General features: G+C 41.1%; 1 protein-coding gene across 1 annotated transcript in view; it reads left to right on the top strand.

Annotated features, from left to right (window-relative positions):
- Positions 1-25,020, top strand: part of LOC122816478 (ADP-ribosylation factor-binding protein GGA1-like) — a 1,452,484-nt gene that overhangs the window by 1,324,914 nt on the left and 102,550 nt on the right. The gene's annotated exons all lie outside the window — the stretch shown is intronic.

Raw genomic sequence — 25,020 nt, forward strand, 5'->3', positions numbered from 1 at the left:
ATTCACCCCAGCTACAAGAAATTCTTGTGTTTCTCAGTAGGTTCCTCACTTTTTCATTTTTCTGCATTGCCGTTTGGGCTCTCTACAGCACCAAAAGTATTCGCAAAGTGTGTAGCCCCCGGTTATCACCCGTTGCAGAATGCAGGGCATTCAAATTTACCCCTGCATAGACGACCTCTTAATCCTGCACCAGGACTATCACTCCCTTTCCCATCACTTAGACATGGTGGCCAGGATCTTGGAGGAATAAGGTTTTCACAGTGAGTCTACAAAAATCCCAAATAACACCAAGTCAAGACCTGTCTTTTGGGGTGCAGAATAATGATGTCAGCCTTTATCCCCTGCCAGAAGGTGGAAACCCTCACCCACTACTTCCAATCTCTCCTTCCTCTCCCAGCCATCTCAGGCAGGGAGTTTCTGAGGGTTCTGGGCCACATGGCCTCCTTGATTCCCATCCTTCCCTTCGCCAGGCTGCATATGAGGAAAATCCTGTGGGTCTTAAGGAATTTGTGGAGCCAACACACACATCCTCTGGATGTTACACTCCCTCTTCTCCCATGCCTGAAAAATGAACTGTCTTGGTGGATCTCCAGTGTTACCCCCAATCAAAGGGGTACCCCTTCAAATCCCTCCTCCCACACAACACCTCTACAGAGAGTTTTTTTCCCTCAGCCTCAGAACTTCTCAGAATGGACTTTGCATTCCCTGGATGCTCATAGACAACTGAGGTGTTATCTGGACAAGACCAAAGCCACCAAAAAGTCTGACCAGCTTTTTGTCTACTTTCACCCTAGAGCCCTGGGCAAGGCAGTGTCAAAACAGACCATTGCCTCATGGATTTCTAAGGCTGTCTCATTTTGCTGCTCCTTTCATGGAAAGGAATTGAATTCCAATGTGAAAGCCCATTCTACCAGAGCAGCTGCCTCTTCAGCAGCCTTTTTCAGGGACATTGACTACGCTTCCATTCTGGAAGCAGCCACTTGGTGTTCTGTACATACTTTCAGCAAACATTACAAGCTAGACTTCAGTTCTAGAGCAAGGGCTGGGTTTGCCATGTCAGTTTTCAGGGTCTCATTGACTCTATCTCCCAACCTACCTCCCAGCCTCCTACCTAAAGCTTTGGTACTCTCCCTATTGTTATGAATACTGCAACATGAGAATAAAAGGGCATAGAATAGTTGTGTAAGAAATTACTATAACCATAGATGTCTTTCTTTTCCATGTTGCAGTAATCAATCCCCCTTGCATACCCCCTGTGTGTTTGCTATGTTTAAAAGAGTATAACAGCTGCCATATAGTTCTACAGCTTAAATACTTCCTTGACTGGTGGTATGTGTGGGTATGGAAAGTTTCTTTCTTTCTAACCTCCCAGGGGTTCTGTGGTATGAGGCAGCCAGTTCTGAGTTGGGTACATGCAGATGTCACATATATAGCCGCCGTAGGTTTATGGCTCTGACATGCAATGTCACACATACCCCTTATCCAAAGACTTTGGTATACTGGCTGGATGTCCAGTGCTGCAGGCAGCCACCTCCCTAGTGCAATGAATTGAATACTGCAACATGGAAGAGAAGGACATCTATGGTTATGGCAGGTTCTTACACAACTATTCTTTATTTCTGCTTCAACTTGTGCATTTCTATCAGTGAATACCATTGTTAACAAGAAGCTTTGCAGATACTGATTGTAATTCTTGTAAATACTATAGATATAACAGGTAATTGAAAAGTGTTGTATGCCTGTTCATAATGTGAATTATTACCACAGACTGATCAGAGACTGAAAAGCTAATATATAATGCATCTATATATATATATATATATATATATATATATATATATATATATATATATATGTGTGTGTGTGTATATATATATATATATATATATATATATATATATATATGTATATATGTATATATATATATATATATATATATATATATATAAATGCAGTTACTTCAAAATGTTGCTTCTGAAGTAATTTCACATTTCATACTGGTTATGATGCAGTTTTGTAAACTATTGTCAGTAATTTGTATTTTCACATTTATGAAGCATATGTATGTTAATTAAAAGAGGAAGCAGTCATGTGCTACCACTCTATGGTGATATTAATCATATAGGGGATGCATGATGACATGTGACTTGTGTAGCTGTTACTGAAGATAGGATTGCCACCTGTCAGGAAATCCAGAAATCAGGACTTTTATCAGGAAATCCAGTTATGATGAGTACTTGAAAGATATTTTGAATCACTCTGAGAGCTAACAAATTTCTGAAGCACATAGCTGTCAATGTAAAAGGGACAAATCTCATCAAATTAGGGACAAATCCAAAAATAATCTAGGATGCTTTTAAAATATTAGTAATATTTGACAGCATAAGACAATGTGAATTAATGTACATTTTCTGGAGTAACAGATATATAACTGGAATTATTGCCATTATGGATTAAGTGTAATTCATCACCTTTTCACCAAAACACACCAGTTTTAGGAGGGATTAAGAGTGATAGAGCTGGAATTTGAGTCAGTCAGGGACAGTTGAGAGGTATGCTGAAGTATGTTTCCTAAAATGTTTACGGTTTCAGTTGGATTTTTTTCTCTGTATTCAAATGCAGTGTAAAAACAATTATTGCTGTGGCTTATGCTTGTATGTATGTATATGTGTGCATGTTTGTTGAAGAGGTATTAAAGTGTATATATATATATATATATATATATATATATATATATATATGTGTGTGTGTGTGTGTGTGTGTGTGTGTGTGTGTGTTTAAGAGCAACAAGTTGGTTAGAATTGATTTAATTTTTATCACAGTTAAACATCAGCACTATACACAGTAAATGGCTGTCTTTGGTGGTCTAGGCTGGATGTGAGAGAAAGTATCACATCATTGGTACACTGGCTCACTGAGTGGTATTGCCATCTCACAGTGCTTATCTCCCAGTCCAAGTTATTGGCTGTGGAGTCTGCATGTCCTCCTGTTTTTGTATGAGTTTTATTCAGGTGCTCTGTGCTCCTCCAACACCCTGAAACTGTGCTGCAGGTGGATTGATGGTCTGTGCAGTTCTATATTGTGATAGCACTGGTTTGTCAGGAACAATGTGAATGTGTGTGTGTGAAAATGCTGTTGGTGAATACATACATAAATTTTCTGGGTAGTGAAAATCTATGACATAGAACGCATCCCAGAACACACAGAGCCAGAACCGGATCTTGGTGAAATGGGGCCCTAGGCAGGGAATGATTTGGGCCCCCCCTACACACACAGCAGACCCCACCACCACCCCACCCCCGCAGCCATTATAGTATCCCATTATTTAGCTATTTCTCCTCAGTTACCATAAATGCTGTTCAAACTTGTCAGTGCACAGACTATTTTCTTCTTTACTTCTACAATTATTACAGATATTTAGATTCAATTTCAAACATTTATTTCAAATTATATAGCACAAACACTGATAGACATTTGCTAAAGAAAACAATACAGTCTCACAATGAAAACACACAGCATGAACAGTATACTTCTCTGCCTTTGAAACTCACAGTCACTGAAATGACATTGAAACCCTCATTCAAAGAAAATGCATCTGTTCAGTGGCGAATAAAGTTTAACTTTGGGCTATTTTCAAACCATATGCCCCTTGCACACATTTTTACAACCATATAGACATACAAGTGTTCTTTAATTCACCTTCCTGATTGTATTAAATTATATTCCTTGTATAATACAGCACCACTTGTTAGAGCATGTTTTAAACTTGCAGTTTTGAACACTTTCCCAGTAAGCAATGGAACAAAACGTATGAACTAATAATGACAAAACTGCCCCTTTCATAACTTTTCTTGAGTAAAAGGTCATTCAGTATCAGAGTATACACAATTTCTGCAGAAATAAAAGTCATCTGAATAATTCCACATTAAAGAGATCCGTAACTAATGAAGAGGTTGCTGCTAGCAAACAACTTTATATTCCAGTGTTTCATCTACAAATTCAGTGCCTGCTGCCCTTGAGGATTCAATCCCCGATTATGTTAAAAAAATGGTAAGCTGGTAATATTGCAGTTGGGAATGGATGGCACACAGACAACAGGTTCATAGTTACTAGGCATGTCATCAAAGGAGAACACACTCAAGACTGCAGCACCCCCACCCTCTTAAAGTACAACACAGTATCAGCAATCCATCTATATGCTGGGGGAGTAGAACCCATAGTCTTCTGCATCAAAAGCAAGTATGTTACCCTGTTGTGCTACTAACACTAGAGTTGCCACTTTTCATTGTCTCTAATACTGGAGTAAGGCCACACCCCTTGCATCACCTGCAACCCCACCTACTCCCGCTCACACCCCGCCCATGTCATGATGTCACAATGATATCAGAGGGTGGGAACACCCTGTTTTTCCATTACTGATGCCTTCTTTCAGCTGATTTACTATGCTTTTCTGTAAAAAAGCATAGTAAATCAGCCAGTTTAATAAACTCCGATAGTCTGCTTCAGTGTTTCTTTTTTTGAAACAGAATACCAGAGTTTGTACAGTGTTTTCCAGACTACCAGAGAATCAATTTGATTTCCGGATAGTCCGGAAAAAAACGGATAAGTGGCAACCCTAACTGACACTGCTTTCAAATTGTATAGCACAAACAAAACAGTGATTGCCATTTGCTAAACAAAACAGCTGTACATTGAACAGACTTAGCATGAGCAGCAATAAGCTCACACAATTCCTTGAAAATGCACTGAAACTCAGTCTGTTGAAAATGCAGGTTGAGTGCTTTGGTAGTTGGTGTAGAGGATTCAGGCTCTTGTCACCTGTAACTAAGATACAGGGGTTGAGCCTGAATAAATTAACTTGCCATCCCAAACATGGGCATTTTACACACATATATGTATAGGTGATCTATACAGGAAAAGCATGTCAGGTAAGAATGGTGTTTTGACATAAAAAGCAATGAGTCTAAAAATAAATTGAGAGGGATCCTATGAGTGTATTTTCAACTTGCAAAATTGGATTTATTTAATAATGGAGCCATGGAAGTAAAAAATGTTGTGTCTAATTAATTGTGCCAATATATCTTGCCCAAAGCAATTATTTTGAGTGTGTGTGTGTGTGTGTGTGTGTGTGTGTGTGTGTGTGTGTGTGTGTGTGTGTGTGTGTGTGTCTGTGTGTGTGTGTGTGTGTGTGTCTGTGTATTAAAATACAAAATGCTGCATTATAAGAAAAAAGTGCAACCAAGAGTTATGCATAATGCAGATAATAAGCCATACGTATCTTGTAACTCAGTAAACCTAAAAATAAAAACATTCCTATTGCATGAAACAGATGAAAGGCAGAATGATAAGCTCTATTTCACACATAATAAAGAACCTCCTATGAAGCAACACAATATACAATGAACTAAATAACCCAACCACTACAAAGTCATTCATCATTATGGAACTGATCTGAATGCTTTGCAAAGTCTTGTTTTACCTTCTTTACCCATATGCCAGATATTTGATGCTTAAATGAGTAAACACATCTCAAGAGGTAATGAGACATGAAAACATACATGCAGGCAACAGAAATAACTGGAAGGAGCATAAGGCCCAAAACCTGGCCTTAATGCATCAAAATACTCCTTACTCTGGCAGGTCATGGATGTGAGAGCTGACTAAAAACTCACATTGCAGTTCTGAATCTAACTTCTTTCACATGGTTGTAATGACTGCAGGAACTGTCTCCTCATATTAAGTATGGCCAAACAGTGTGCCTTCACAAAGGCAACAGAGGCAGAGCAAATGGAATACATATATGTTTTAAGCAAAAGTTCTTGTTTCTGGAGATCAAGATGGCTGCCGTCCTATAGACAGTGTTAGATCATAGCTCAGCATCATACAATCAGATATTAACCTTATATGTGAGAGAATTAACTTCTATGATTAATAACCTTACCTTGAACCTGAGGAACTTACTTGAAACCAAATACTGAATCTCGAACTAGAAGTTGGAGTAACTACTTGGTGGATTGCTGTAGATTTTTCCTTGCCTTATTTGCGTCTGCTGCCCATGAGGTGTGGGGCTGTCCAGCCTACATTCTCCTAAACAAGCAAAAAAGGAAATTCAGCTATGTTACAGGAATCTGATTCTATGGAGACACAAACTACAAAAGCGAAATACTCCTCAATCTCATCTCCGGAGAAAGAAACAATACCTAAAAGGGCAAGAACTGGCAAACAACAGGAATCTACAAAACCTCCTACCAAAGTGAAATCTGACTCAACCAACATGGAAGATTTAAAAATGGCACTGCAGCCTATCCAAACTGCAATACAAAGCTTTTCCACTCAACTAAAAACCTTTGGAGACTCTATAGACAGAATACTTACAAGAATTGACAAAACTGAAGCAAAGGTTTTTGATAATGAGATCAAAATAGAGTAGTTACAAGAAGAACAAAAATCAAATGCCACAACTATACTGGATATGCAACAGAAACTTTTGGACCTTGAGGCAAGATCTAGGCGCAACAATATTTTAAGAGGTATTCCGGAACGTATAGACCATATCACTTTACCTGAACCATATCTACAATCTTTGCTCTATTCCTAGACAATGCACCTTGACAGACCAAATAATAATTGAACGAGTCCATAGAGCCCTCAGACCATCCTCTGACCAAAAAAATCAGAGAATTGTCTATGCAAAAATACTAAATTTTCAACATGTAAACAAACTTTTACTTTCAGCTAGAAACAAAAAATATATTCTGTGGAACGGATCCAAAATATACCTATCATCTGATCTTCCTGCACAGATAAAACTGGAAAGACAAAAGCTTGCACCCTTTTGCACATACCTAATTAAAATATAAATAAAATTTCAGATGAAGTACCCAAACATTCTGATTTTCCATCACCAGGGCTCCAAATTATCTGCAGTAAACAGCAAGGAGACTACTTTGGTGTTTCTTGAAGCATTCAAGGAATGTCCAGATGCTTTACATCAAAAACGCTAACTTACTTTGAGTTCCGTGTGCTGTCTCTTTGGTCTGGCCCATCATGGAGGGATTGCCTTGATCCTATGTTGACTTCCTTCGGTGCTGATATGGACTCCTGCCTTGTCGTTCGTTGACTGATTTACAGGCCTCCTCACCTCATGGCCCCTGGCGATTCAGCAACTAAACCTCTCATTTTTCACCATGATCCTCCGCAACGTGAACTCACTTGACCCCAGCTCTCCCATGAGCCTTAGGGGTCCTTAAAGGTACAAGCTTCCTAACGGTTGTTTTTTTTTTTTTTTCTTCTCAGAGTAAACATCGGTCAATGGGGATGTAAAGTTCCATTGAGTTTAACCATGTAGGTTAAAACTGAAGTAATCTACACTGTAAGACTGGCATTGGCCTATTGAAATAACTCCGATCACCTTGGCATTCCAGTGATATCAAGGTGGAATAATAAAGCTGTGCATAATACAATGTCAGCATCTGTTCACATCCACAGGACAAATAGAGGGACAAACTAGATGGACACATGCGATGCCTGTCTGTCTTCATGTTCTAGTTAACTATGTGAGTAAGGTTAGGTAGAATCAAAAAGTTATAGGGAAGTTGAATTGAATGCTGATTTAATGTCAGAGTAGCAGGGTTTTAAAGGTACAAGCACCTGTTTCTGCTATTATCCCCTGTGGGCGAACGTCCCTATATTTTTGAAAGGATCCGGGACACTTACTATACATATACTAGCGCTTCAAATTCAGAATAAAGGTGTTGTCTCATAGTCCTTGAACGGGGCTGTTCTGTAAAATATTAAAAAATAAAGAGAAAAAAAAACACTGTGATCATTATCAGATTTAGAGTTTCTAAAATAGCTCTGTAAATGCACGGCTTAGTTTTTCACAAGAAAGTGCAGCAGTTGGAACCCAGTAAGCTCATTATCGAAGGATGTGCATCTTATTGCTGAAATAATATCGGAAGTTTTTTGTTCTTTTCTTTTTTTTCTTCCTACAGAAGTTAAAGGAGTTAGTAGGTGTACAGATTTTGTGCTAAGCCCGTAAGGTGCTGGGACATTTTCGCTCATTAGACTGCAGGCTGTTTGTACCTTACACTGTTATGCATTGTATGAAATTTTTATTAGTATTATAAGCTTGATGCTTTGATGTTATCTGTTTTATGATGTCAGGTAATTTCTGTTAATTTACATGGCATGATTTACAGGATGTTACTCTCTAGGAGGTCAGGAGTAATGTATGACTATCTGTTGTTGTAGAATGGTTATCTACCTTCTTTATAAGAGATGAAAGTTAGGACTCCAGTATAGGTATTCTATACTACAGGAAAGTTCTCAATGTAAACAGTTCTGATTTATTTACTTCCTGAACATGGTATTTTACATTATATCTGGAGTCCTCTGAGTATTACTCTAATTCTAGTTCCTCTGCTACGTTTTTTTACCTTTGGGGCCAAAGAGCCTTACCACTACATGTTCTGGTTAAATAGTTTCATTAAACCTACTCACAAGAGTATATATGAATACTACCCTTTATTACCAATAATACTAATTTGTTTGGAAAGGGATTTGGTGTTAGCTGTAAAGGAAAATTTATGTACACATTTTGTCACTCTACCATGCTTACAAAATGTTGTGTTAAATATCACATATAGATACAGCTAACTCTTAGATACACAAATAACTAAGCTCTCAGTTTAAGTTTTTGATAGCTGAGTTATGAGTCCATTTATCTAACCTGTTTAGGATTGTTATGCATTTTAGATTCTGTAGTTATAGTTGGGTCACTATGGGATATGTTAGTCTCACTTTTCTGGTGGGGTCACAGGATTTTTGTAAAATGTTTTCCTATGCCACATTAATTCCTAATATCCCAGCCCCTTCTGGGCTAGTTGGGTGGTGGTTAGGCACGGGTTTGAAGTAGGAAGGGTTTCTTATCCTTGCCCAAACATCCTCGTTAAATTGTTTTTATTCCTAATCAGTTTTACATTCTCCATATCTCACATTTTATTTAATCTTATAACTTAGTGTGCAAATGCTGAATATAGAGTCTTGGAACATTAAAGGGTTACAAGCAACTAATAAAAAAAAAACTTTTTATGCATCTGGTGTTTAAATCTGCTTCACATATTATATTTGTCCAGGAAACTCACCTATTTAATCACCAGTGGGAACAGGACAGAGGGAGACCTTGGGTTAAAACTATAATAGCATCTGGAGCTAAAACCAATAGCGCGGGGGTCGCTATAATAATTAAAAATAAATTCCAACAAGATATAATTAGTTTTGACTCAGACAAAGAGGGAAGATGGTGTTACTTTACTACAACCTACGTTCATCTAGATAAACCTGTCTTATTTATTAATCTTTATACCCCCTGTTCTGGGCAACAAAATTTTATTATGACAATTTACAAATTACTTTCATCGTTTTTTAACCATTATTACATTGTGGGTGGTGACTGGAACTCTATCCAGGATCCAAAGATTGACAGGACTAATATTAATGCTAATTACAATAAATATGCAACCTTAACTATATCCGAATTGAAAGATGATTATAATTTATTCGATCCCTATATCTTTCAAAACGGCCCCTCAAAAGATAACAGATTCACCTTTTTCTCCAAATGTTATAAAAGTTGGTCTAGGCTGGACTTCTTCCTAATCTCCTCAATATTTAGTAACTTTGACATCTCATTTCACACTGATCCTAGATGCCTATTGGACCACTCCAAGATCTCCCTTTCTATTCACTGGCCCTCATCAAGATCCTTAAATAACAAAGCTGTTTGGTGGAGGCTAAACCCCAACCTTGTACAGAAGGAAGAAATAATCTCACAGGTGGAGTCCTATCTGGATCAATTTCTTCAATCTTTTAATTTCCACTCAACCTCTTTAGACTTTCCTGGGCAGCCACCAAGGCAATGATTAGAGGATTCCTTATAAACAAAGCATCATACTACAAGAAACTTTACAATAAAAATGAATCAGCTATAACAAATAAAATATATAAGCTTGAAGCCGAATTACAATTAAACTATTCACTTGAATCTGAGAATGAAATACTTCAACTACAAAAGAAACTTTTATCTTTACAAGCTGAGAACCTTTCCTTTCATGAGATAAAAACCTTAGCCAATTATTCGGAATGGGCCCAATTCCCCTCTAAATATTTAGCCAGAGTTATAAACCAAAATAGAACATCCTCCTTTATGTCAAAAATATCATATCAGCGGAAAAGATATCAGACTACGCATGATATTCTTAAACTATTTGAATATCTATACTCTCAACTTTACAGCCCTCCAGAAGGTCCTGTCGACAAAGCAGAACTACAAAGTTTCTTAAATAACTTATCCTTCCCCAAGCTAACTAAGAATCAAAAAAATTCCCTTGACAGGGAAATTACACAACAAGAAATTATATTAGCAATTAATAACTTAAAATCTAACAAAGCCCCTGGACCAGATGGCTTCATGGCCGAATTCTATAAATCTTTCACACCTAAAATTTCCAAAGTTCTGCTTCAGCTGTTTAATCATATTACCCAAGTCGGAATTAAAGACATCCACCTTAACACATCTAGAACTATCCTTATCCCCAAACATAACGCTGATTCAAAAAAAAACCTGGAAATATAGACCTATCTCTATTGTTAACATGGATATGAAGATCTTGGCCACAATTCTTGCTAATAGACTTAAAGCAGTCATTCCCAGTATTGTTTCACCTGAACAATCTGGCTTTATTATGCACAGACAAACAATAGACCACACCTTTACATTAGACGCTATGATTTTGTTCTCTTCCCTGGCCAAAAGTCCCCTATACACTTTAGCTATTGATGCATCCAAAGCCTTTGACCGAATCAGTACAGAATTTCTGTTTGATATTCTTCCACATTTTAACGTACCAAATATATTCATTAACAAGATTAAAACTCTTTACTCTAATGCATACATTATATTACAAATAAATAATCAGATGTTAAGTTGTCAATCTCGCCTTCATTCTTGCTTGATGGGTTTGGAGCCGATCCTCGACTCCGACTCGGCACTTGCTAAGCTCAAAAGTCACTTTTACCAGCTCGAGGCAGCCCCATATCCCATGATGCAAGGCGGTAAGTACCCAGATCTCGTTTGCCGCTTCGCTGATGAGGTCCTCCTTTTACCAGCTCCTGGTAAGTGTTTAAATTTAAACTGCTATTAGCCCCTTTTCAGATAAAAAGTATATTTTCTTAGAAATCTTTCATTTTTAGTTAATTGTAAGCCCCTTTTTGACTAAATTTATTCTTCCTCCTTAATTTTTTTAGTCAGGCCTTCTTTCCCTCCCATCCCCCCCCTGTCAGGGTGTGTGTGTGTGTGAGGTTTTTACTGGTTATACTTTAATTTTAATTGTCTGATTGGGACTGTGTGTGTACTGTTTTCTGTATCCACTATGTCCAAAGAGCAGAGGGTCTCAGGCTTTAAGAAGTGTGACTCGTGCTGTCAGAAGATGTCTCTGACAGACGGTCACAGTTCTTGTTTATACTGCCTGGGACCTCTCCACCTGCAGGACTCCTGTGCAATATGTCACTCTATTAGCCAGAGAGTCCTGCAGGAAAGGAGAAACAAGCTCATTTTAAGGAGACTCCTTAAACCGGAGGGCTCCCCGGCCAGATCGGTTCCGGGAAAGCCTTCCAAGACTAAGGCCCAGGCTTCTGTACCAAAGCCTTGTGCCTTGGCTCCGACTTTGTCGGAGTCGAGATCGGCTCCGGCTGGAGCCGATCCGACCTTGACTAAATCCTCGGCACCGATGGCTATCGGTGCCGATAGTACTATGGTCACTTTGGTGTCGGTTCCGACTGGTTCTGACCACCATGTGGCCCAGGCTTCGGTGTCAGCGCCGACCGGCGCCGACACCGCTATTTCGATACCTGCTTCGGCTCCGGCTGGAGCCGATGCATCTAGATCTTCTCTCGAAGCCGAAAAGTTATCGGCTCCGACTGGATCAGTGGGTTTGTCGGCTCCGATGGTTCCTTCGAGGAAGAGGTCCAGGTCCCCCTCTTTGGAACCGATTCTGTCGGCTCCGACCTCACCTCTTCTTTCGGAAGGGAGCCATCGGAGCCGATCATCTAGGTCTTCCAGGTTATCTGACCATGATTTTGAGAGGGTGGTAAGCAGATTATTAAAATCACAGGCGCTGGCCCAGATGCTTCATAGTCCGTCTCAACAGACGACTATTAGTCCACACCCCCTTCAAGTTCCTCCTTCAACTCTACAACAGAGTTTGGAGCTGGAGTCTACGGGAATAGTTACGGCTATGGCTGAGGGGCAGATACCCCCTCCTTCTGCACCTTCAGCATCTACTCTTATCTCCTCCTCGAGACCTTCCTTGGAGGGATTCGGTGGCCGGGCTTCCCTGGTCTCCTCCAAGGGGGTGAGTGGCATCAGACCCTTGTCCGACCCCACTCTTCCCCTTGGAGCTTCGGCCTTGGTGAGCTCGGCTCCGACATCTGCCTCGGAGCCTTCCCTTTCGGTGGGCCCGGGAGTCTCAGTTTCTTCAGAACGGGTTCTCTCGGGTCTCCCTGGGAGGGGGGCCTTCGAGGTGATGAAGAGTGTGCTGGCCACTGGGCTCAGTCAGCAGTCTATTCCCTTAGCTCCTCCCTCTACAGTGCCTGTCGATATCTCTTCCCACTCTTTTGCTCCCGGACCTAGAGATCCACCGCCTCAGGTTTCCCCACTGGGAAGAACCCCCTCTTCTGAGGATTCTCCTGACCAGTCAGGAGATCCTCCGCGCAAGATGACTTGTAAGAGGAAACACCTGGACTCCCCTGAGTCTATCACTTCAGATACCGACTTAGATGAGTCGGAGGGATCCCCAAGATCCCCCTCTGAGGATGTCTCCTTTTCAGACATCCTGGAACTCCTAAAACAGAGGGGAAACTGGCCCTCCATAAATCCCTCCGAGGATGAGTCGGTATACCTAGAGGCGTTTGGATCTCGACCCTCCACCTCCTGGGTGTCTCCACCTTTCGACCCCCTTATGGAGGTTATTGCTTGAAAGGCTTGGACTGCTCATGATTCTGTAGAGCCAGTTCCTAGGAGGCCGTCTAAATTTATTACAGCCCCTTCTGAAAAGCAATTCCTCATAAAAGGTGTCCCTGTTGATGCCATGGTGGTGGCGGCCGCCACTAAGAAGGAACTTGCAGATCCTTTCGTACCAGTCCATCCTCCTAATAAGGATTCTAGGACCATGGATAGGTATGGTAAGTGGATGTTCTCCTCAGCGACCTTTGCCATGCGTTCGCTGAACTATTTATGTCACTTCACCAGACTCCAAAGGGACATCCTTAAAGAACTAGGTGAAGTAGTGCAGGATCCTACGGCTGCAGGGGCTCAAGAAAAGATTGCTTCTCAGCTAGGAATCCTTAATTCCATAGCTAACTCCTCCATCCGGCTGATTTCGTATGCAGCAGATGGAGCGAGTAGGGCCGCAGGTACAGGAGTGGCTCTCAGACGTCAATCCTGGATGCGGCTCTGTAATTTTGCAGATCCCTTTAAGGCGTCCTTCACGAATTCTCCCTTTGATGGGTCAGCATTGTTTGGCCCTCAAGTGAAGGATACATTGACCAGGTGTGAGCAAGACGGCAAGACTCTTTCTGCCGTAGGGGTCCGTTTTTCTACCCCCTCTAGACCTTACCCCAAAGGTCAGAAGGGTGGAAAAATGTGGTTCCGTAAATCGCAGAGAGTCACGCCAGACACACGTGGTCAGTTTACCCCTAGAGGCAGAGGGGGTAATAATAACAGACGCCGCCCTAGAGGCAGAGGGGGTCCACAGAACCAGGGAAGCAGAGAGCCTCTCTCTGACAAGCCCTTCCAGCATCCCTGAGATGTTGCCCGACTGTCCATCCTTGGAGGCAGTCGGGGGAAGACTATCGCTGTACCCAGAAGCCTGGCGTTCCCTCTCACAAGACAGATGGGTACAGTCGATCATATCCGAGGGTTACAAAATTCCTTTCGAGGAAAGTCCTTTCACTCACAAAAATTCCCTTCTAGATGTGCCACCCGGTCTAAGGGAAATCGCAAAGTTAGAAGTATCAAAGCTTCTACACAAAAGGGCCATTCAGCCAGTTACAACAGACCATTCAGAGCCCGGAATCTACTCAAGGTTCTTTTTGGTCCCCAAAAAGACGGGAGATTGGAGACTAGTATTGGATCTCAGCAGACTCAACAAGTCTGTGAGAAAGACAAGATTTCGAATGGTCATACTTCAATCAATTTTGCCCTTTCTGGACAAAGACAACTGGATGTGCTCAATAGACCTTCAGGATGCGTACTATCACATAAAAATTCACAGACGCTCCAGAAGGTTTCTCCGCTTTCGGCTGGGGTCCAGTCATTTTCAATTCAGAGCCCTGCCCTTTGGTCTCACTACAGCCCCCAGAGTGTTCACCAAATATATGGCAGTGGTCACGGCTCACCTGAGACGTCAAGGATTCCAGGTGTTTCCGTATCTCGACGACTGGCTCCTTTCAGCCACCACCAGGCATCAACTTCTCCATGCCAGGGATTACACCCTAAATCTCTGCACTCAGTTAGGAATTTCGATCAACTACGAAAAATCCTCCTTATTGCCCTGCCAGTCTATTACTTTCATAGGCGCAAATTTAAACACTGTTCGGATGTCAGCAACCCTCACAGACCAAAGAATCTCAGATATCCAAAGTCACGTGCAGATCATCCTTGCCAGCAAAAAGGTGCAAGCCAGAATGGTCCTGAAAGTGTTGGGCCTCATGGCAGCGGTCATTACCCTTCTTCCCTTGGCCCGCTTCCACATGCGTCTTCTTCAATGGATGTTGTTCACCCAGTGGTCTTACCAACAACTTCCCATGTGTCACCAAATCCTAGTGACAAAACTTTGCAAAAACCACTTATCCTGGTGGATTTCTTCTCCCCAGATTCATCAGGGCAGACCCTTTGTATCCCCGGCCCCGGTAGCCACAGTCACTACGGACGCCTCCCTGATCGGGTGGGGGGGTCATTATCAGGGCAGGATGGTTCATGGGACGTGGCAACCGTTCGAATACCACCTGCACATAAATGTCCTAGAGATGAGAGCAGTGCTTTTAACGTTGCAAGCCCTCAACAACTTTCTTCCCTTGGGAACAATTGCAGTTCACACAGACAACATGTCTGTAGTATGGTATATCAACAAACAGGGCGGAACCAAGTCCTACCCCTTGTGTCGAGAAGCTCTCAGACTTTGGCAATGGGCGATCTCCTCTCATCGGTTTCTGGTAGCAACGCATATCCCTGGGAAAATCAACATTTTAGCGGACAGATTGAGCAGAGCTATTCTCATGCCTCACGAGTGGTCTCTCAAACAATCTATAGTGGAGGAGATTTTTCTAGAATGGGGCCCATGTTGCGATCTTTTTGCTACTCCCCAAAACAGCAAATGCCCAGACTTCTTTTCTCTCTTCCCACTACCAGGCCATCCCCCCAGAGACCCTCTTACCCAGGATTGGCCCCAGGGACTTCTTTATGCCTTTCCTCCCTTTCCGTTGATTCCTCAAGTACTCCAGAAAGCCACCGTTTTGATAGCCAAAATGATTCTCATTGCTCCCTATTGGCCTCGACAAATTTGGTTTCCATTCCTCCATCGTCACCTATTGGTGCAGCCGTGGCATCTGGACCCAGTGCCAGACCTTCTGATCCACCAATTGGGTCATCTGCATCAATCTATTCCTTCTCGCAACCTCACAGCTTGGTTGCTCCACTTCCTTCCTTAGCCAGGCTTCCTATGATCTCTAACTCAGTTAGGGATATCATAGTGGCTTCCCTTAAATCCTCTACCAGAAGGATTTATACCAGCAAGTGGAAACGCTTCTCTTGTTGGGCAAAATCAAAAAATATAGATCCCTTTACTGCCCCTGTTCATGCAGTTTTGGATTTCTTAGCGGAAATCTTTCACTCGGGCTCTTCATCTTCCACGATCAAAGTTCAGTTGGCTGCTATCTCGAACTTTCATGTCGGGTTTGCAGATCACAACATTATGTCCCACAGGCTCTGTAAAGCTTTTCTAAAAGGAATTTTTCTCCTTAAACCTCCTGTCAGGAGTCCTCCTCCTCAATGGGACCTAAATCTAGTGCTGACATCCTTAATTCTTCCTCCCTTCGAGCCAGCTGTTTCATGTTCCCTGAAGTTTCTTTCATGGAAAACACTCTTCCTTGTTGCTATTACCTCGGCTAGGAGAGTGTCAGAACTTCATGCTCTCTCTGTTCGTCCCCCTTACTTGGTCTTCCACAAGGACAGGGTATCCTTGAGAACTAATCCATCCTTTTTGCCTAAGGTGGCCTCGAAAGCTAATTTGAACCAATCTATTGATCTCCCTGTATTTTTCCCTAATTACTCCAACAGATCGGAACAAAAATTACATTATCTTGATGTTCACTGCCAACTCAGATATTATTTGGACAGAACAAAACAATTCAGGAAATCCGATCAGCTCTTTATTACTTATGCTGAAAATAAGAAAGGCCTTCCTGTCTCCAAAGTGACCTTATCTAGATGGCTTTCTTCCACCATCTCCGAAATCTATCAGCTCAGGGGCAAACAGCTGTGCTCAAAACCAAAAGCGCATTCCACCAGAAGTTTAGCCACTTCCACAGCTTTTCAGGCTAGACTCCCCTTAGACACTATTTGTGCAGCAGCCACTTGGGCCACTCCTCATACCTTTGTTTCTCATTACAAATTGGATTTGGCCTCCAGGGATAGAGCCAGTTTTGGCTCTACAGTTCTCAAGAGTCTGTTCCATTGAGCCACCCAGGATAGAGGTGCTAGGGACGCGGAAAATCAAGCAAGAATGAAGGCGAGATTGACAACTTAACATTGAGAAGTTATGTACCTACCATAACGTTCCATGTTAGTTGTCTTCTCTCGCCTTCTTTCTTGCGACCCTCCCTCCTGCCCCCAGGCCTGGACAGACCTTTTTCTCCCTATCTGGAAGATTGCTTCTTAAGACCAGCTAGTTCTGGTCATTTTTATAGCCCATCCTTTAGACCTTTTGCCTTTCTTTCCTTCTGGGAAGGTTTTTATGCTAGGTGTTATTGCCTATAGGTACCAAACGAGATCTGGGTACTTACCGCCTTGCATCATGGGATATGGGGCTGCCTCGAGCTGGTAAAAGTGACTCTCGAGCTTAGCAAGTGCCGAGTCGGAGCCGAGGATCAGCTCCAAACCCATCAAGTAAGAAAGAAGGCGAGAGAAGACAACTAACATGGAACGTTATGGTAGGTACATAACTTCTCAATATCATCCAGAATTGAAATTGAAAACGGTGCTAGGCAAGGATGTCCTCTCTCTCCGTTATTATTCAACCTATTCATCAAACCCTTATTCTTATTAATCAAACAGAAAACCTATCATCACATTCCTGTCTAAACTTCCCCTATCAGCTTATGCTGATGATTTAAACATCTACTTTATTTTACCTAGTTCTGATCTTGAGAAAATTATGTCCTCCATTAATACCTTCTCCAAATTTGCAAACTACAAACTCAATAGAGATAAATCATTAATATTCCTGATAAATATGTCTTCTCCATACCCAAACATATTCTCTCCTAAAGGTATAAACATTAAACAACACTTTCACTATCTAGGAATATCTTTTTTCCAGGAACATACAGCTCACTATCAGGGTAATATTTCTAAATTATGGTCGAGTGTACAAAACAACTTAAACTTCCATTCCTTGCTAGAACAGCAATCATAAAAATGAACATACTTCCTAGATTTTTATATATTTTCAATGCAACAAATATTACCCTGCACAACAAATTCTTTAAAAATATTCTCTCATTCATTTTGAAGTTTATATGGTCCCCTAAATCTGTTAGGATTAGTTACACTAAACTTACATACCCTAAGGAGCAAGGAGGTCTTGGATTGCCGGATTTTAATCTATATTATGAAATTATCAATGGTAGTAGGATCATTAACATATCTACCTACAATAAGGATTACACTACATGGTGTCCAGCCTGGGTTATACTCTATAATAATTATGTCAAATCTCTAAACCTCAATCCTTCTGCTCTCCTTTTCTTAAATAAAGAAAACTTGGCTAAAATTAAGTTGCATAATGGCATTAAATCTAATATAAAGACACTACAAAATCTTTTTCAATCTGTAAACCTGACCCTGCCTTTAACACTCTACAACCACTACATCTCAACCTTAATTTAAAGATGAATGGTCGTATGTTAAACTTAGACCAATACCCCCTTCTCAAGAATACAAGCATTTCTGACCTCTTCCCTTTCAAGCAACAGACTGTCTCAGATATAAGGGTTAGCATGAACTTACCAAGAAATATACAATCATACTAAGACAAATCAGGGAGTTAGTTCATATGTTCCTAGATCACCCCATGGTAACAGATAAAGATATCTCAACTTGCAAGGTACTGTGGAAACTACTACTTCTTAAAAATAAGATGATTTCAAATACCTACAAAGTTATCATGTCCTCCAAAACACATAAGGAACCCATTTTCTCAAACTACTGGCTAAAGCAGGATTCCTCTATCACCCACAATCAGATCTCAAATGCCATAAAGATTAGTTCTAGCCTCATATCCCTAAAAAACTTAAATATACCCAGCTCATGGTATTGAACAATAGGTTCATAGGTTGATACTGGGCTATCTGCCCAAAGGCATATATTAGCCCAGCCACGTTGTGCGGTATTCACCGCCCATTTAGTAATTCCCTAGACCCTTGTACTAGCAGCCAGTACCCTTGACCCCTATCTAGTAGTGCTGTTGGTGTGATCCCCGGTGTGAACTTTCTGTTACCCATCCACTCATCAAGGTTCCTCTTGAAGAGTGATAGTGAGGGGCTCTGTCTTATGTAGATCGGGACCCTGTTCCATAGTAAGGGAAGTCTCTGCGAAGGGACTCTATCCCTCCAGCATGTTCTATTCATTGTTGTGTTGAGGTTTATATCCCTAGAGCGTGTAGCTCAAGTAGATTTGGTTTTGCTAAGATGGAGCATGTTCAACAATTCTGGGTTGGACATGGCTCTGTACGTTAGATAGAGATCGCCTCTGAGAAAGCGGTATGCAACAGAGAACAGTCTTAGCTTTTTCAATCATGCTGCACAGGGCAATTGTTTGAGGCCAGTAATCCTCTTGGTTAGGTACCTTTGTGGTCTCTCCAGCTGCTGCAGATGTCTAGCCAGGTACATTCCAATTGGTGCATTGTACTCAATAATGGGTCTGATGAGGGAAGAGTAGAGGGGCACTATTACATCCTTAGATCTTGATGCGAACCTTTTCATGATCAGATGGGTCACATAGAAGGATTTTCTAACCACTTTGGTAACATGGTTATCAAAGGAAAGCTGACTATCTACTTGGGTCCCTAGATCCCTTATTTCTTCTTCAGATTTCAGGGGATTACCTCCTATGTTGTAGTTTGCGGGTACTCTGTTTTTTCCAAAGGGGATTACTACGCATATTTTTGCATTTAGCTTGAGACCATGGCTTTGACACCATACATCAGTCTCATTTAGGCCCTTCTGGTGGATCTCCATGTCGGCTGGAGACTCTATTATAGCACCCAGTTTGCAGTCATCCACAAACGTAGTCAGCCACAGCCTTTCCGTGCTTGCCTGTACTTCTGAGAAGTATATGCCAAACAGGAGGGGCCCCAGGACAGAGCCCTGAGGCACACCACTCGTTACTGGTCTGGATTTGGACATAGATCCCGCTACTCTTACTTTATGGGATCTGTCTGAGAGCCAGTTTGCAATCCATCTTGTGACATAAGGGTTTATGCCCAGGCTGGTGAGCTTATCAATAATACCTGAATGGGGAATGGTGTCAAATGCTTTAGCAAGGTCAAGGTAAGCCGTGTGTACCTCCTTTCCCTTATCTATATCCTGAGTAACTGTCTCAAAGAAATCCACCAGGTTCAGGAGGCATGATCTGCCCTTGACGAAGCCGAACTGTGTGGGGTCCAGCGACTGGAGGTTCCCAATCTCTCCATTTATGAGTTCCATAATGATTCGTTCCATAGCCTTACAGATCAGACTGGTCAGGCTTATTGGTCGGTAGTTCCCAGGGTCAGTTGTGGCCCCACCCTTGTGTAGCGGGACCACCATTGCCGTGAGCCATTCTTTGGGAACATATCCTGTGGAGAGGCTGAGACTGAACAGGGTATTAAGATGCAGGGTTAATTCCTTTTGAAGCTCACGTATGACACAGCCTGGGACACCATCTGGTCCCATGGAGGCAGTGTTTTTAGCTTTAGATAGAGTCTTGTTAACCAATGTATCAGTAATAATTGGACTTACACAATCCCCTAGAATGGTAATAGGCCTTGTAGGTGGTGAGGGGGGGGGGGGGGGATTTGCACTGAACCTGTCAGCCAAGATGTTGGCAATGTCAGAAGGGTCAGTGTATTTTGTTCCATTTTGTACTAGCTCAGAACAGACCTGAGCGTTGCCATTTAGGTTTTTGACGTAGCCATAGAAGGCCTTATGGTTATCCTTGGCATCCTTGGCAACTTTCTTTTCAAAATTAGCTTTAGTTGACTTGATGAGGGCCCTCAATTTCTTACTAATGCTGATCAGGGATGATTTTTCTACTTGAGATTTGGCCTTTTTTTGTATAAGTCTCCTCCTTTTATTGTAAGGTTTGCTTATGGTCGGGGTCCACCAGACTGGTTTCTTCTTGCTTGAGGAAGGAGTCTTGGTTTTATTTGGGATAGCACGGTCCATGCAATCCTGAAGATGCATATAGAGTGCCTTGGTGTAGGATTCTGCATCCTGGATATCATTATCCTTCTGCAAGGGAATAGTGAAGCTTTCCACTTCGGATGCAAGTAGTTTGAAGTTTGCTTTGGAAAGGTTTTTGACTATGGTTTCTTTGATTGTGGGAGGTGGAGGAGTGAGGATGTCCAGGGTTATCAGTTTGTGGTCGGATCTGACCAAGGAGGGGGTGATAATGGGTGTGGTACAATGGGCGCCCATATTTGTGATGATTAAATCCAATATGTTGTCCCCTCTAGTGGGGGAACATACTAGTTGTTCAAGTGCATTTGAATTTATAAATTCTATGAATCGCTGAGCATAAGAGTTGGAACATTGGTAGTTCGCCCAGTCTATACCAGGGTAGTTGAAATCACCCAAGATTATGGTGTTGGGTAGGACCTTTATATTTTCCAATGTCTCAAGGAATGCAGAGTGAGCATCTTGGGACATGGTGGACGATCTATACATACCTTACCTCTGACATAATTAACATATAATAATGCATACCTTACCCCTGACATAATTAACAAAATATACCCTAACTCTTCCCCTCACTGTCAAGTGTGTCAAAATCAAACAAACAATCTTTTACATATATTTTGAAGCTGCAAATGCTCATGTAAACTATGGTGCGCCCTAAGAGTTCAACTGGAAAAAATAGGCTACGAAAAATCAACCCTTTCATGGAAATTTACTCTCTTGCACATTCCTCCCCCAGGTTTATCAAAGGAGCAACACAGAATCCTGATTTCCATTTTTATGTTAGTAAAGTATTATATCTCACTTAATTGGAAAAATAGGCACTTATTATCATGGGAGCAGTTCAAGACTCTTGCTATTAAACACCTTAAGGCTCATAGATACTTGCTTCACAATATTAACCATAAACCTTGTTATTTGAACATATTTTGAACTGAATATTTGATTACTGTTTCACCCTCTTTGTAATTTTGGGCATTGTATAAGTGTATATAGTTTTGTTTGTAGTGAGTTCTTGTACGTTTAGTATGTTGTCATTTACTGTTAGTGTCTTTATAAAACAATAAAGAGAATTAAAAAAAAAAGAAAAAAAAAGTTCTTGTTTCTCCAAGCCCTCTAAGAAATCTATAATTCAAAAATGTAGCGTACAAGTCAGACACTCTCTAAACTCTTCATCCTTGGAAGCATACTAGTATTTATCTTGCTAGACAACAGGGCACATGGTGTAAAACAAATTCTGCATGTTTTTTTTTTCTCCTCCTCTTTTGCAAGTCATCATGGGTTTAGTTTTGTCAGTTTGTACCAGCTTTCACAGCAGTACTGAGTTTATTTTATTTACTTCAAGCAGTTAAGAATGGCCATCCATGAATGCACTATATCATCCAGATGCAAACATCTGGTATGTAACCCTTGCTACTTTCCGAGGTCACTAAACTGCCTTTCTCCAGAACAGGAACAGCATTTCATACATTGAAAAACAAATACATAACAGCTAAATTACCAGGCCTGTTTCCAAATATAAGCATTCTATCAACAAATGAACCTCAAAAATGTCCTACTGAACCTAACTGCAATCACCAGCACCCCCCCCCCTCCTTCAACACATATGTACACACACACACGCACACACACACACACACACATATATATATATATATATATATATATATGTGTGTGTGTGTGTGTACACGCACACACACACACACACACACACACACACACACACACACACACACACACACACACACACACACACACACACACACACACACTCCTGAAGTAAGATCCAATCGTTTGTACACCATACACTTACCGTAATGCTAGTAGCATGAGCATTCATTTATTATATTTAAAATTCCATGTGCACAGACAAGAAACAAAAACAATAACGGAAGGTGTGTGCTTTGAAGCACGGATGCACAAATGCAAAGGCCAAAGGGCATTCATTCTGTTAAAGAAGAATGAATGCCCTTAATGAAGAAATGTAATTTTTTTTTGTTTCATTAAAAACTAAATGTTGTGGCAGCCCCCTGGTCAGTGGACCACCTCCCAGCCAGTGGGCCCTAGGTGACTGCCTAGGTCACCTAGTGCTGGATTCAGATCTGCTCAGAACCTCTGGGGGCCAGCATTACTGGTTGTATAAGTGGCTTAGTAGGGTCCCCTGCTGTAGGCCCCGTCTAGACTAAAATTGATCCCACGCAGAGGTGGGCACAGAAATCACTATAGTTTGTATAGGGACCAGGAATATTCTGGTCATTATTTCTTTATAATGTTCCATGCAGTCAAATATCAGACATGTGCACACAAGGTCTCTCTGGCTTATGTGCTGGGTGGGGACAGAATGGTCATTCTTTCTTTAAGTTTTCTCAAAAATCACACCTAAGAGGTGTGTGCAGAGAGTTGCTATAGCTTGTATAGGGCCAGTGTACTGTGTATGAACAAGTTGGAATTATTTACTGTGAGTTTTATTTTTCTACTTTCTTCATAATACATATACAGGTGGCTATCAGACATGTGTAGGGGAAATGAGTCATGCTGTATATGTGCAGCTGACAGCAATACTTTGGAATATATTGTTGTTTTCTGTTTGTTCTTTCACCTTCACCTCGTTTGACTTCAGAGGAGTCTGCCTTTTGTGGTTAGGGCCAATGCAGCACGCTGTGTTGATGTATGACAACAACTTGAAATATGACTGTGAGTGTTTGTCCTTTCACTTCCATCCCAGTTTAACACCAGAGGGGTAGACAGAAAGTGACTACCTTTTTGGGGAGAGTAGAGAGGAAGACAGTCATCCCAGATATGAATTATATGACATGATAAGTGTTTATTCTCAGTTTGTGGGTACGTGCTACTCATTTTATTGATAACTGCTGTGTCATCATCCTTGAACATCATGTCTTAGACAGAACTTATTTCTTCCTTGAAAGAAAAAAATCATTACTTTCCGATGTCTTGATTTTTATTCATGCCATCATTGAACCAAAGGTTGTGGGAAAAATGATGTACCACCAAAACAGGAAATAATAAACAGCAAAACGACCAGCCAGTGATCCAAATACTTAATTCTTCTTTAACATTTCGGCAAAAAGCCTTCAAGGAGTAAAACATTTCCAAAACACACCTGCCTTATATATACATACTTGTTAATCATTTAGCACTTAATCAAACATTTCAATAAAATAATCAAATAAAAAATATCTCATTACATTCTAAGTTTAACCCTTTTGGGGCTAAAGTGTCATACTTTAAAATATATACAGCTTCTTCAAATAATAACTTATTTTTAATGTCCACATTGTCACACTGAGCAACATTTATTTTTTTCTAACACATTGCCTATTAAACCTGTGGGAAAAATCTCTAAAATTCACTTTGCAGCATTTAGAACCCAATAACTTCTGGTGACATTGTGGTCCCCAGACTCACAACTTAATTAAATTCTTTCCTAGATACTTATTACAGTATACTCTTGGCAATTTTGGATGTGTTGAAAAGATACAGGAAAAAGCTGGCAAATAAGACAATATTTAGTAAAACAAAACAAAAGTACTCTGGATTGTATGAGGAGGCAAGAATGGGAGGAAAACAGGAGAACACTGGTGTGTATGCCAGGGTGATAGTTGATAGCAGGGGTGAGGAGTGCCATGAAACATTTTTTCTGTGGCTTCATATTATCTAAAGTTGCCCATATAGTCAGTAAGTAAGTAATTGCCCCTTGAGTTAAAATCAGTTCATGGCGACTCTATGGGAACACCCCATAGGGTTTTCATGTTATATTACGGACGTAAATTGCCAAGCCTTTCTTCCACACAGATACAGCTGCTGCCCAGTCTTCCATATCCAAGTTTTGAACCCAGGTCTACCAGCTGATAATCCTGTACCTTAACCTCTGTGTTGTCAGACTGAGAGTCAATGTGTATGGCATTTAAAAACTGATGTTTCTGGATGTGGCTTGCAAAAAGGGGTATGTCTATCCTGAGGCAAGGGGTGTATTTTTCATTCTGTGGACGGTGTGGTTTATTTATCAGGAAATGGAAGGATGAAAAGGTGATAACCCTAATTTAAGATGCATCTCTGGGAACTATAGCTAGACCAGAGGAGAATATCTGAGGAACTGTCTGTGAAGATGGAACACTAGAAAAATGCCAGTATTGATGAAGGACATGAGTCAAACACAAAGCATCTGAAAGCTAACACCTTGACTTAGGTTCATAGATTATCACTAGGCTAATGACCACTAGGGCT

Source organism: Protopterus annectens, chromosome 12.part0 (genome assembly GCF_019279795.1).
Source record: "Protopterus annectens isolate FY-2018-M chromosome 12.part0, PAN1.0, whole genome shotgun sequence".
Classification (NCBI taxonomy): domain Eukaryota; kingdom Metazoa; phylum Chordata; order Ceratodontiformes; family Protopteridae; genus Protopterus; species Protopterus annectens.